Source organism: Scyliorhinus canicula, chromosome 14 (genome assembly GCF_902713615.1).
Source record: "Scyliorhinus canicula chromosome 14, sScyCan1.1, whole genome shotgun sequence".
NCBI lineage: Eukaryota > Metazoa > Chordata > Chondrichthyes > Carcharhiniformes > Scyliorhinidae > Scyliorhinus > Scyliorhinus canicula.
In genome coordinates, this window is record NC_052159.1 from 457,271 (window position 1) to 472,787 (window position 15,517).

General features: G+C 52.0%; 1 protein-coding gene across 1 annotated transcript in view; it reads right to left on the bottom strand.

Annotated features, from left to right (window-relative positions):
- The window catches only part of LOC119977762 (protocadherin-16-like), a 288,909-nt gene that overhangs the window by 269,205 nt on the left and 4,187 nt on the right, over positions 1–15,517 (bottom strand). The window lies entirely within an intron of this gene.

The window sequence follows — 15,517 nt, forward strand, 5'->3', positions numbered from 1 at the left end:
GAAGGGCCTCTTCTGCACTGTATCTGTGATTCTGGGAAGAAAGTTAGCATGCAGGTGTTATTTTAATTTATTCATGGGATGTGGGTGTGGCTGGCTGTGCCAGCATTTATTGACCATGAAGTGAGTGGCTCACTCAGCCATATCACAGAGCAGTTAACAGTCAACCACATTGCTGTGGGTCTGGAGTGATATGAAAGCCAGACCAGGTAAGGACGGCAGATTTCCTTCCCTGGATGTTTTTTTTTACAACAACAATAGAGTCGTTTCATGGTCATCATTAGGCTTTCAATTCAAGATTTTTATTAACTTCAAATTTCACCATTTGGCGTGGTGGGATTTGAATCTGCGTCTCCACAGCATGTCGCTGGGGCCCTGGATTAATAGTCCAGTGACAGCTCTGCCTCTCCTAAAGCAAGCAATTAGGGAAATGAAAATCGCGTATTGTCACGAGTAGGCTTCAATGAAGTTACTGTGAAAAGCCCCTTAAGGAATTTGGGAAATATTGAAATGTTGGTCTTTAATATGAGGGAACTGGAATGCAGGAACAAAGACATCGGGATGGTGACACAGTGGTTAGCACTGCTGCCTCACAACTCCAGGTTCCAAGTTCGATTCCCCGCCGGATTACTGTGCGAAGTCTGCACGTTCTCTCTGTGTCTGCGTGGGTTTCCTCCGGGTGCTCTGGTTTCATCCCACAGTCCAAAGATGTGCAGGTTAGGTGGATTGGCCATGATAAATTGCCCCTCAGTGTCTATTTATCATAGAATTATAGAATTTACAGTGTAGAACATAAGAACATAAGAACATGAGAACATAAGAACTAGGAGCAGGAGTAGGCCATCTGGTCCCTCGAGCCTGCTCCGCCATTCAATTAGATCATGGCTGATCTTTTGTGGACTCAGCTCCACTTTCCCGACCCGAACACCATAACCCTTAATCCCTTTATTCTTCAAAAAACTATCTATCTTTACCTTAAAAACATTTAATGAAGGAGCCTCAACTGCTTCACCGGGCAAGGAATTCCATAGATTCACAACCCTTTGGGTGAAGAAGTTCCTCCTCAACTCAGTCCTAAATCTACTTCCCCTTATTTTGAGGCTATGCCCCCTAGTTCTGCTTTCACCCGCCAGTGGAAACAACCTGCCCGCATCTATCCTATCTATTCCCTTCAGAATTTTAAATGTTTCTATAAGATCCCCCCTCATCCCTCTAAATTTCAAAGAGTACAGTCTCAGTCTACTCAACCTCTCCTCATAATCCAACCCCTTCAGATCTGGGATTAACCTAGTGAATCTCCTCTGCACACCCTCCAGCGCCAGTACGTCCTTTCTCAAGTAAGGAGACCAAAACTGAACACAATACTCCAGGAGTGGCCTCACTAACACCTTATACAATTGCAGCATAACCTCCCTAGTCTTAAACTCCATCCCTCCAGCATTGAAGGACAAAATTCCATTTGCCTTCTTAATCACCCATTGCACCTGTAAACCAACTTTCTGTGACTCATGCATAAGAACATAAGAACTAGGAGCAGGAGTAGGCCATCTGGCCCCTCGAGCCTGCTCCGCCATTCAATGAGATCATGGCTGATCTTTTGTGGACTCAGCTCCACTTTCCGGCCCGAACACCATAAACCTTAATCCCTTTATTCTTCAAAAAACTATCTATCTTTACCTTAAAAACACTAGCACACCCAGGTCTCTCTGCATGCTTTAATATTTTATTGTTTAAATAATAATCCCGTTTGCTGTTATTCCTACCAAAATGGATAACCTCACATTTGTCAACATTGTATTCCATTTGCCAGACCCTAGCCCATTCACTTAACCTATCCAAATCCCTCTGCAGACTTCCAGTATCCTCTGCACTTTTCACTTTACCACTCATCTTAGTGTCATCTGCAAACTTGGACACATTGCCCTTGGTCCCCAACTACAAATCATCTATGTAGATTGTGAACAATTGTGGGCCCAACACGGATCCCTGAGGGACACCACTAGCTACTGATCGCCAACCAGAGAAGCACCCATTAATCCCCGCTCTTTGCTTTCTATTAATTAACCAATCCTCTATCCATGCTACTACTTTACCCTTAATACCATGCATCTTTATCTTATGCAGCAACCTTTTGTGTGGTACCTTCTCAAGAGCTTTCTGGAAATCCAGATATACCACATCCATTGGCTCCCCGTTATCTACTGCACTGGTAATGTCCTCAAAAAATTCCACTAAATTAGTTAGGCACGACCTGCCCTTTATGAACACATGCTGCGTCTGCCCAATGGGACAATTTCTATCCAGATGCCTCGCTATTTCTTCCTTGATGATAGATTCCAGCATCTTCCCTACTACCGACGTTAAGCTCACTGGCCTATAATTTCCTGCTCTCTGCCTACCTCCTTTTTGAAACAATGGTGTCACGTTTGCTAATTTCCAATCCACCGGGACCACCCCAGAGTCTAGTGAATTTTGGTAAATCATCACTAGTGCATCTGCAATTTCCCTAGCCATCTCTTTTAGCACTCTGGGATGCATTCCATCAGGGCCAGGAGACTTGTCGGCCCTTCGAGTCTGCATCGGCCCTTGGAAAAAGCACCCTACTTAAGCCCACGCTTCCACCCTATCGCGTAACTCAACCTAACCTTTTTGGACACTAAGGGCAATTTATCATTTGCAGTTTGTCCAATTATCATAATGTCACAAATGGGGTACGGGTTTCACACACACTGACTCTCACTGGGGTACGGGTCCCACACACACTGACTCTCACTGGGGTAGGGTTTCCACACACATTGACTCTCACTGGGGTACGGGTCCCACACACACTGACTCTCACTGGGGTACGGGTCCCACACACACTGACTCTCACTGGGGTATGGGTTCCACGCAAACTGACTCTCTTTGGGGTCTGGGTCCCACACACACTGACTCTCACTGGGGTACGGGCCCCACACACACCGACTCTCACTGGGGTACAGTTCCACATACTGACTCTCACTGGGGAACGGGTTCCACACACACTGACTCTCACTGGGGTACGGGTCACACACACACTGACTCTCACTGGGGTACGGGTCCCACACACACTGACTCATCCTGGGGTATGGGTCCCACACACACTGACTCTCACTGTGGTACGGGCCCCACACACACTGACTCTCTTTGGGGTCTGGGTCCCACACACACTGACTTTCACTGGGGTACGGGCCCCACACACACTGACTCACACTGTGGCACAGTTCCACATACTGACTCTCACTGGGGTACGGGTTCCACACACACTGACTCTCACTGGGGTACGGGTCCCACACACACTGACTCTCACTGGGGTACGGGTCCCACACACACTGACTCTCACTGGGGTACGGGCCCCACACACACTGACTCTCTTTGGGGTCTGGGTCCCACACACACTGACTCTCATTGGGGTACGGGTCCCACACACACTGACTCTCACTGGGGTACGGTTCCCACACACTGACTCTCACTGGGGTACGGGTCCCACACACTGACTGTCACTGGGGTACGGGTCCCACACACACTGACTCTCACTGGGGTATGGGTCCCACACACACTGACTCTCACTGGGGTACGGGTCCCACACATACTGACTCTCACTGGGGTACGGGTTCCACACACACTGACTCTCACTGGGGTACGGGTTCCACACACACTGACTCTCACTGGGGTACGGGTCCCACACACACTGACTCTCACTGGGGTACGGGTCCCACACACACTGACTCTCATTGGGATACGGGTCCCACACACACTGACTCTCACTGGGGTACGGGTTCCACACACACTGACTCTCACTGGGGTACGGGTCCCACACACACTGACTCTCACTGGGGTACGGGTCCCACACACACTGACTCTCACTGGGGTACGGGTCCCACACACACTGACTCTCAGTGGGGTGCAGACCCACACACACTGACTCTCACTGGGGTACGGGTCCCACACACACTGACTCTCACTGGGGTACGGGTCCCACACACACTGACTCTCACTGGGGTACGGGTCCCACACACACTGACTCTCAGTGGGGTGCAGACCCACACACACTGACTCTCACTGGGGTACGGGTCCCACACACACTGACTCTCACTGGGTACGGGTCCCACACACACTGACTCTCACTGGGGTACGGGTTCCACACACACTGACTCTCACTGGGGTACGGGTCACACACACACTGACTCTCACTGGGGTACGGGTTCCACACACTGACTCTCACTGGGGTACGGGTCCCACACACACTGACTCTCACTGGGGTACGGGCCCCACACACACTGACTCTCACTGGGGTACGGGTTCCACACACTGACTCTCACTGGGGTACGGGCCCCACACACACTGACTCTCACTGGGGTACGGGTTCCACACACTGACTCTCACTGGGGTACGGGTCCCACACACACTGACTCTCACTGGGGTACGGGTTCCACACACACTGACTCTCACTGGGGTACGGGTCACACACACACTGACTCTCACTGGGGTACGGGTTCCACACACTGACTCTCACTGGGGTACGGGTCCCACACTCACTGACTCTCACTGGGGTACGGGCCCCACACACACTGACTCTCACTGGGGTACGGGCCCCACACACACTGACTCTCACTGGGGTACGGGTCCCACACACACTGACTCTCACTGGGGTACGGGTCCCACACACACTGACTCTCACTGGGGTACGGGTCCCACACACACTGACTCTCACTGGGGTACGGGCCCCACACACACTGACTCTCACTGGGGTACGGGTCCCACACACCCTGACTCTCACTGGGGTACGGGTCCCACACACTGACTCTCACTGGGGTACGGGTCCCACACACACTGACTCTCACTGGGGTACGGGTCCCACACACCCTGACTCTCACTGGGGTACGGGTCCCACACACTGACTCTCACTGGGGTACGGGTCCCACACACCCTGACTCTCACTGGGGTACGGGTCCCACACACACTGACTCTCACTGGGGTACGGGTCCCACACACACTGACTCTCACTGGGGTACGGGTCCCACACACACTGACTCTCACTGGGGTACGGGTCCCACACACACTGACTCTCACTGGGGTACGGGTCCCACACACCCTGACTCTCACTGGGGTACGGGTCCCACACACTGACTCTCACTGGGGTATGAGTGGAAATGTCCTCTGGAGGAACATTGTTCTTTTTCCTGCCACCAATACCGTCCAGCATTGTCAGAGTGCCCACAGCACCATCCTGTCACATGGCCCTCGAAGGAAATTATTTAATTCACAAGGTCTGTGCGTCAATGAAACATGTTGTGCGATTTCAAGTGGCAAAAAACAAGAATCAAATGAGAAATCAATTTCTCAGTGAACAGCCCGTTCTGCAGCGTTAGTGAAACTAAGGGCACTCGGAAAGCTGCCTCACTTTTTGGCGTGTTTCACTTGGGATAAAACATTATTAATCGCAGGTTGGCTGTAACTCAATAAAATCCTGCTGCTCCCAGTAAATCCCAAACTCTAATCCTGCCAATTCCTGATTCCTGCCAACTCTGATTCCCACCCTCCAATCCTGTCCCACTAAATTCAAACCACCCAATTGAAACCTGGCAAAATTCATCTGGGACGCTGGATGGAATGTCCTTGGATTTGACCTGGCACAATGGAGATTTCAAGGTACAAATACTCCACCTCCAAGATCGGCTTGGAATGAGATGAATCACAGTGAGTTGATGGATCAGCTGAGTAGCTTTGCTGCCTCGGGTTTTATTCAGAGTATTGGGAACTGCAGACAGTTATTAACTTAGGGTGAGAACAAACATCTGGGGTCTTGGCAGCGGCTCCAGCAACGGTGTTCTCTTGTTTTATTTAAATCACATGAACTGGGCCCCTCAACCTATTCACTGGCTTTGTGCCAAACAGCTTAGAGAACAGCTTAAAGCACTGGCTTTACTGCCTCTGCAACACATCAGCTTCCAACAGAATCTTGTACATTGCAGCCTTGGTCATTACAAATTAGCTTGAAGTGAGGGACACAGTCTCCCCCCACCCTGATATAAACACTGAGACACAGTCTCCCCCCACCCTGATCTCAACACTGAGACACAGTCTCCCCCCACCCTGATCTCAACACTGAGACACAGTCTCCCCCCCACCCTGATCTCAACACTGAGACACAGTCTCCCCCCACCCTGATCTCAACACTGAGACACAGTCTCCCCCCCACCCTGATCTCAACACTGAGACACAGTCTCCCCCCACCCTGATATAAACACTGAGACACAGTCTCCCCCCACCCTGATCTCAACACTGAGACACAGTCTCCCCCCCACCCTGATATAAACACTGAGACACAGTCTCCCCCCACCCTGATCTCAACACTGAGACACAGTCTCCCCCCACCCTGATATAAACAGAGACACAGTCTCCCCCCCACCCTGATATAAACACTGAGACACAGTCTCCCCCCACCCTGATCTCAACACTGAGACACAGTCTCCCCCCACCCTGATATAAACACTGAGACACAGTCTCCCCCCACCCTGATATAAACACTGAGACACAGTCTCCCCCCACCCTGATCTCAACACTGAGACACAGTCTCCCCCCACCCTGATATAAACAGAGACACAGTCTCCCCCCCACCCTGATATAAACACTGAGACACAGTCTCCCCCCACCCTGATCTCAACACTGAGACACAGTCTCCCCCCACCCTGATATAAACACTGAGACACAGTCTCCCCCCACCCTGATATAAACACTGAGACACAGTCTCCCCCCCACCCTGATCTCAACACTGAGACACAGTCTCCCCCCACCCTGATATAAACACAAAGACACAGTCTCCCCCCCACCCTGATATAAACACTGAGACACAGTCTCCCCCCCCCCACCCTGATATAAACACTGAGACACAGTCTCCCCCCCACCCTGATATAAACACTGAGACACAGTCTCCCCCCCACCCTGATATAAACACTGAGACACAGTCTCCTCCCTCACCCTGATATAAACACTGAGACACAGTCTCCTCCCACCCTGATATAAACACAAAGACACAGTCTCCCCCACCCTGATCTCAACACTGAGACACAGTCTCCTCCCACCCTGATATAAACACTGAGACACAGTCTCCTCCCTCACCCTGATATAAACACTGAGACACAGTCTCCCCCCCCACCCTGATCTCAACACTGAGACACAGTCTCCCCCCACCCTGATATAAACACTGAGACACAGTCTCCCCCCACCCTGATATAAACACAGAGACACAGTCTCCCCCCCCCACCCTGATATAAACACTGAGACACAGTCTCCCCCTCACCCTGATATAAACACTGAGACACAGTCTCCCCCCCCACCCTGATATAAACACTGAGACACAGTCTCCCCCCCACCCTGATATAAACACAAAGACACAGTCTCCCCCCCACCCTGATATAAACACTGAGACACAGTCTCCCCCCCCCCCCACCCTGATATAAACACTGAGACACAGTCTCCTCCCCCACCCTGATATAAACACTGAGACACAGTCTCCCCCCCACCCTGATATAAACACTGAGACACAGTCCCCCCCCCCACCCTGATCTCAACACTGAGACACAGTCTCCCCCCACCCTGATCTCAACACTGAGAAACAGTCTCCCCCCCCCCACCCTGATATAAACACTGAGACACAGTCTCCCCCCCCCACCCTGATATAAACACTGAGACACAGTCTCCCCCCACCCTGATATAAACACAAAGACACAGTCTCCCCCCCCCCCCCTGATATAAACACAGAGACACAGTCTCCCCCCCACCCTGATATAAACACAAAGACACAGTCTCCCCCCACCCTGATCTCAACACTGAGACACAGTCTCCCCCCCACCCTGATATAAACACAAAGACACAGTCTCCCCCCCACCCTGATATAAACACTGAGACACAGTCTCCCCCCCACCCTGATATAAACACAAAGACACAGTCTCCCCCCCACCCTGATATAAACACAGAGACACAGTCTCCCCCCCACCCTGATATAAACACTGAGACACAGTCTCCCCCCACCCTGATCTCAACACTGAGACACAGTCTCCCCCCCACCCTGATATAAACACTGAGACACAGTCTCCCCCCCACCCTGATATAAACACAGAGACACAGTCTCCCCCCACCCTGATATAAACACTGAGACACAGTCTCCCCCCCACCCTGATATAAACACTGAGACACAGTCTCCCCCCCACCCTGATCTCAACACTGAGACACAGTCTCCCCCCACCCTGATCTCAACACTGAGACACAGTCTCCCCCCCACCCTGATCTCAACACTGAGACACAGTCTCCCCCCGCCCTGATATAAACACTGAGACACAGTCTCCCCCCCACCCTGATATAAACACTGAGACACCGTCTCCCCCCGCCCTGATATAAACACTGAGACACAGTCTCCCCCCCCCACCCTGATATAAACACTGAGACACCGTCTCCCCCCACCCTGATATAAACACTGAGACACCGTCTCCCCCCGCCCTGATATAAACACTGAGACACAGTCTCTCCCCCCACCCTGATCTCAACACTGAGACACAGTCTCCCCCCCACCCTGATATAAACACAGAGACACAGTCTCCCCCCACCCTGATCTCAACACTGAGACACAGTCTCCCCCCCACCCTGATCTCAACACTGAGACACAGTCTCCCCCCCACCCTGATATAACACAGAGACACAGTCTCCCCCCACCCTGATCTCAACACTGAGACACAGTCTCCCCCCCGCCCTGATCTCAACACTGAGACACAGTCTCCCCCCGCCCTGATCTCAACACTGAGACACAGTCTCCCCCCGCCCTGATATAAACACTGAGACACAGTCTCCCCCCCACCCTGATATAAACACAGAGACACAGTCTCCCCCCCACCCTGATATAAACACAGAGACACAGTCTCCCCCCCACCCTGATATAAACACTGAGACACAGTCTCCCCCCCCACCCTGATCTCAACACTGAGACACAGTCTCCCCCCCCCCACCCTGATATAAACACTGAGACACAGTCTCCCCCCCCACCCTGATATAAACACAGAGACACAGTCTCCCCCCCCACCCTGATATAAACACTGAGACACAGTCTCCCCCCCACCCTGATATAAACACAGAGACACAGTCTCCCTCCCACCCTGATATAAACACTGAGACACAGTCTCCCCCCCCCCACCCTGATATAAACACTGAGACACAGTCTCCCCCCCCACCCTGATATAAACACAGAGACACAGTCTCCCCCCCACCCTGATATAAACACAGAGACACAGTCTCCCCCCCCACCCTGATATAAACACTGAGACACAGTCTCCCCCCCCCACCCTGATATAAACACAGAGACACAGTCTCCCCCCACCCTGATATAAACACTGAGACACAGTCTCCCCCCCCACCCTGATATAAACACTGAGACACAGTCTCCCCCCCCCACCCTGATATAAACACTGAGACACAGTCTCCCCCCCCACCCTGATATAAACACAGAGACACAGTCTCCCCCCCACCCTGATATAAACACTGAGACACAGTCTCCCCCCACCCTGATATAAACACTGAGACACAGTCTCCCCCCACCCTGATATAAACACTGAGACACAGTCTCCCCCCACCCTGATATAAACACTGAGACACAGTCTCCCCCCACCCTGATATAAACACTGAGACACAGTCTCCCCCCCCACCCTGATATAAACACTGAGACACAGTCTCCCCCCCCACCCTGATATAAACACAGAGACACAGTCTCCCCCCCACCCTGATATAAACACTGAGACACAGTCTCCCCCCCCACCCTGATATAAACACAGAGACACAGTCTCCCCCCCACCCTGATATAAACACTGAGACACAGTCTCCCCCCCACCCTGATATAAACACTGAGACACAGTCTCCCCCCCCCACCCTGATATAAACACAAAGACACAGTCTCCCCCCACCCTGATATAAACACAGAGACACAGTCTCCCTCCCACCCTGATATAAACACTGAGACACAGTCTCCCCCCACCCTGATATAAACACTGAGACACAGTCTCCCCCCCACCCTGATATAAACACTGAGACACAGTCTCCCCCCCACCCTGATATAAACACTGAGACACAGTCTCCCCCCACCCTGATATAAACACTGAGACACAGTCTCCCCCCCCACCCTGATATAAACATGACCCAGACTGTCCACACACCCTACCCAAGAATCATCTTCCACAAAGTCCCTTTCTTTGATGAACACTGATGCAAAGTATCAACTTAGCACCTCACCCTTAGATCCCCCCCCCCCCCCTGTCCTTAAGCGGTCCAATCCTTTCCCTGGCCACCCTCTTGCTTTTTACATATGAACAAAACGCTTTGGGATTCACCTTAATCCAACTTGCTAAAGACTTTTCATGACCCCTCCTAGACCTCCTAATTTCCCGCTTCAGTACCTTCCTACTTTCTTTATTCTCCTCAAGGGTTTTGACTGCCCCCACCATTCCAGACCGTACAAAAGCCTCCTTTTTGTTTTTGACGAGGTTCACAATATCCCTCGTTATCCAAGACTCCCTAAACTTCCCATACTTATCCATGGTTCTGTCAGGAACGTGACTTTCCTGAATCCTAATAAACTGTCATTTGAAAGACTCCCACATGTCCGAAGTTGATTTACCCTCCAACAGCTGCACCCAATCCAAATTCTTCAATTCCTGTCTAATGTTATCGTAATTTCCCCAGTTTAGCACCTTAACACTTACCCTCATCCCCGTCCAAAAATACCCTAAAACTTACGGAATTGTGCCCACTACACCCAAAATGTTCCCCTACTGAAACCTCAACCACCTGTCCAGGCTCATTCCCCAATACCAGGTCCAGTACTGCCCCTTCCCTGGTCGGACTACCTACATATTGCATCAAGAAAGCTTCCTGGGTACACCTTACAAACTCTGCCCCATCCATCCGAGGTGTCCCCCCCGCGTATGGCTATAACTTTAACTTAGCTTAATCTTTGTCACAAGTGGGCTTACATTCAAAAGCCCCTAGTCGCCACATTCCGGCGCCTGTTCGGGTAAACAGAGGGAGAATTCAGAATGTCCAAATTACCTAACAGCACGTCTTTCGGGACTTGTGGGAGGAAACCGGAGCATCCGGAGGAAACCCACGCAGACAGAGGGAGAATGTGCAGACTCCGCACACACAGTGACCCAAGCCGGGAATCGAACCAGGGACCCTGGAGCTGTGAAGCAACAGTGCTAACTGTGCTACCGCGATGTAATGCTACTCCCCAACTCTGTTACATCCCTCTCCATCTCTCCTGATGCATCTATATCCTCTAACGTTCAGCTGCCAATCCTTTAACCACGTTTCTATGATAGCTAAGAAGTGACAGATGGAATACAATGTGGAAAAGTGTGAGCTTGTGCACTTTGGAAGGAGGAATTTAGGCACAGACTATTTTCTAAATGGGGAAATGCTTCGGAAATCAGAAGCACAAAGGGATTTCGGAGTCTTAGTTCAGTATTTTCTTAAGGTTAATGTGCAGTTCAGTCGGCAGTTAGGAAGGCAAATGCAATGTTAGCATTCATGTCCAGAGGATTAGAATACAAGACCAGGGATGTACTTCTGAGGCTGTATAAGGCTCTGGTCAGACCCCATTTGGAGTATTGTGAGCAGTTTGGGCTCCGTATCTAAGGAAGGATGTGCTGGCCTTGGAAAGGGTCCAGAGGAGGTTCACAAGAATGATCCCTGGAATGAAGAGCTTGTCGTATGAGGAACGGTTGAGGACTCTAGGTCTGTACTCGTTGGAGTTTAGAAGGATGAGGGGGGATCTTATTGAAAATTACTGGATACTGCGAGGCCTGGATAGAGTGGACGTGGAGAGGATGTTTCCACTTGTAGGAAAAACTAGAAACAGAGGACACAATCTCAGACTTAAGGGACGATCCTTTAAAACAGAGATGAGAAGGAATTTCTTCAGCCAGAGGGTGGTGAATCTGTGGAACTCTTTGCCGCAGAAGGCTGTGGAGGCCAAATCACTGAGTGTCTAAGCCAGAGATAGATAGGTTCTTGATCAATAAGGGGATCAGGGGTTATGGGGAGAAGACAGGAGAATGGGGATGAGAAAATATCAGCCAAGATTGAAGGTGGAGCAGACTTGATAGGCCGAGTGGCCTAATTCTGTTCCAAAGAGCAGAATCCTCGGGCGCGATTCTCCCGAGTTACGAAAACTCGGGAAGCTGGCGTCAAAAACGGGCACGTTTGACGCCAGCCTCCGCCCCCCCCCCCCCCCCCCCCCCCCCCCCGGACCGGGAACCGATTCAGCTCCCCGGTCGGGGCTAGTATCGCGCGGCCGTGAACTCCGGCATCGCGGGCTTGACGAATTTCGTTAAGCCCGCTAGCCAGAGTTAGCGACGGCTGACGCGTCAGATGACGTCAGCCGCGCATGCGCGATTGGACGACTCCAACCCGCGTATGCGCGGATGACGTCATTGCGCTTGTGCGTGAAACCCGCGCATGCGCGGGCCATTATGCCCCGCAGAAGCCCCGCGGATGGATCCATCGGGGTGGCGGAGGGAGAAAGAGTGCGCGGGGTAAGTACCCACTGCCTGCAATCGGTGCCCACCGATCACGGGCCCTTGGCACCCTTGGCACGGCCGTGGTACTGCCGTGCCAATCGGTGCCATGGTTCCCCAGATCGGGACTTTACGGCCGTTTTTACGAACGGTCAGAGCAGGTGTGTTTTACGCTTGTAAAAACGGCCGTAAAGGCCTTGGAAATCAGCCCATCGGCCAGGAGAGAATCGCTGCTCGCCGTAAAAAAACGGCGGGCAGCGATTCGTGTCGGGAGGCGGGCTTGGGGGGGGGGAGAATAGCGGGAGGGCGTCGGACCAGCGTGTCCATAAAAATTTACGTCGCCCGCTATTCTCCGAATTTTCGTGAGAGCGGAGAATTGCGCCCCTCCCTCCTGGAGAGAGAATTCCAGACATTCCCCATCCTCCAGGACAGAGAATTCCAGAGATTCCCCTCCCTCCTGGAGAGAGAATTCCAGAGATTCCCTTCCCTCCAGGACAGAGAATTCCAGGGATTCCCCTCCCTCCGGGACAGAGAATTCCAGACATTCCCCATCCTCCGGGACAGAGAATTCCAGAGATTCACCTCCCTCCAGGACTGAGAATTCCAGAGATTCACCACCCTCCAGGACAGAGAATTCCAGGGATTCCCCTCCCTCCGGGACAGAGAATTCCAGAGATTCCCTTCCCTCCAGGACAGAGAATTCCAGAGATTCCCTTCCCTCCGGGACAGAGAATTCCAGGGATTCCCCTCCCTCCGGGACAGAGAATTCCAGAGATTCCCTTCCCTCCAGGACAGAGAATTCCAGAGATTCCCTTCCCTCCTGGACAGAGAATTCCAGGGATTCCCCTCCCTCCGGGACAGAGAATTCCAGAGATTCCCTTCCCTCCAGGACAGAGAATTCCAGAGATTCCCTTCCCTCCTGGACAGAGAATTCCAGGGATTCCCCTCCCTCCGGGACAGAGAATTCCAGAGATTCCCTTCCCTCCAGGACAGAGAATTCCAGAGATTCCCTTCCCTCCTGGACAGAGAATTCCAGGGATTCCCCTCCCTCCGGGACAGAGAATTCCAGAGATTCCCTTCCCTCCAGGACAGAGAATTCCAGAGATTCCCTTCCCTCCTGGACAGAGAATTCCAGGGATTCCCCTCCCTCCGGGACAGAGAATTCCAGAGATTCCCTTCCCTCCGGGACAGAGAATTCCAGAGATTCCCTTCCCTCCTGGACAGAGAATTCCAGGGATTCCCCTCCCTCCGGGACAGAGAATTCCAGAGATTCCCTTCCCTCCAGGACAGAGAATTCCAGAGATTCCCTTCCCTCCTGGACAGAGAATTCCAGGGATTCCCCTCCCTCCGGGACAGAGAATTCCAGAGATTCCCTTCCCTCCAGGACAGAGAATTCCAGAGATTCCCTTCCCTCCTGGACAGAGAATTCCAGGGATTCCCCTCCCTCCGGGACAGAGAATTCCAGAGATTCCCTTCCCTCCAGGACAGAGAATTCCAGAGATTCCCTTCCCTCCTGGACAGAGAATTCCAGGGATTCCCCTCCCTCCGGGACAGAGAATTCCAGAGATTCCCTTCCCTCCGGGACAGAGAATTCCAGAGATTCCCTTCCCTCCGCAAGAAGAAATTTCTATGTTTTCTTAGTTTTAAGTGACCGGCCCTTTATCTTGTAGCTTTGTTCCCTTGTTCAAGAGTCTCCCACTGGTGACAACATCTCCCCATTCACCCTGTCAAGCCCCCTCAGGAATATGTGTTTGAGTGAGGTCACCCCTCATAGAATCATAGAATCTTAGAAACCCTACAGTGCAGAATGAGGCCATTCGATCCATCAGCACGGTAGCACAGTGGTTAGCACAGTTGCTTCACAGCTCCAGAGTCCCAGGTTCAATTCCGGGTCAATGTCTGTGCGGAGTCTGCACGTTCTCCCCGTGTCTGCGTGGGTTTCCTCCGGGTGCTCCGATTTCCTCCCACAGTCCAAAGATGTGTAGGTAGGTGGATCGGCCATGATAAATTGCCCTCAGTGTCCAAAAAATGTTAAGTTGGGGTTATTGGGTTACGGGGATAGGGTAAATACGTGGGCTTCAGTGGGGTGCTCTTTCCAAGAGCCGGTGCAGATTCGATGGGCCGAATGGCCTCCTTCTGCACTGTAATCCTCTGATCAAGTCTGCACCAACCCTGCGAAAGAGCACCCTACGCAAACCCAATCTCTCACCCTTTCCCTGTAACCCTATCCAAACCCAATCTCTCGCCCTTTTCCTGTAACCCTATCCAAACCCAATCTCTCGCCCTTTCCCTGTAACCCTATCCAAACCCAATCTCTCACCCTTTCCCTGTAACCCTATCCAAACCCAATCTCTCACCCTTTCCCTGTAACCCTATCCAAACCCAATCTCTCACCCTTTCCCTGTAACCCTATCCAAACCCAATCTCTCACCCTTTCCCTGTAACCCTATCCAAACCCAATCTCTCGCCCTTTCCCTGTAACCCTATCCAAACCCAATCTCTCACCCTTTCCCTGTAACCCTATCCAAACCCAATCTCTCACCCTTTCCCTGTAACCCTATCCAAACCCAATCTCTCACCCTTTCCCTGTAACCCTATCCAAACCCAATCTCTCGCCCTTTCCCTGTAACCCTATCCAAACGTTTGGACACTAAGGGGCATCCCAAAGTGTACATTGGTGAGACCATGCAGATGCTGCAACAACGGGTGAACGGACATCGCGCGACAATCGCCAGGCAGGAATGTTCCCTTCCAGTCGGGGAACACTTCAGCAGTCAAGGGCATTCAGCCTCTGATCTCCGGGTAAGCGTTCTCCAAGGCGGCCTTCAGGACACGCGACAACGCAGAATCGCCGAGCAGAAACTTATAGCCAAGTTCCGCACACGAGTACGGCCTCAACCAGGACCTTGGATTCATGTCGCATTACATCCACCCCCCACCAT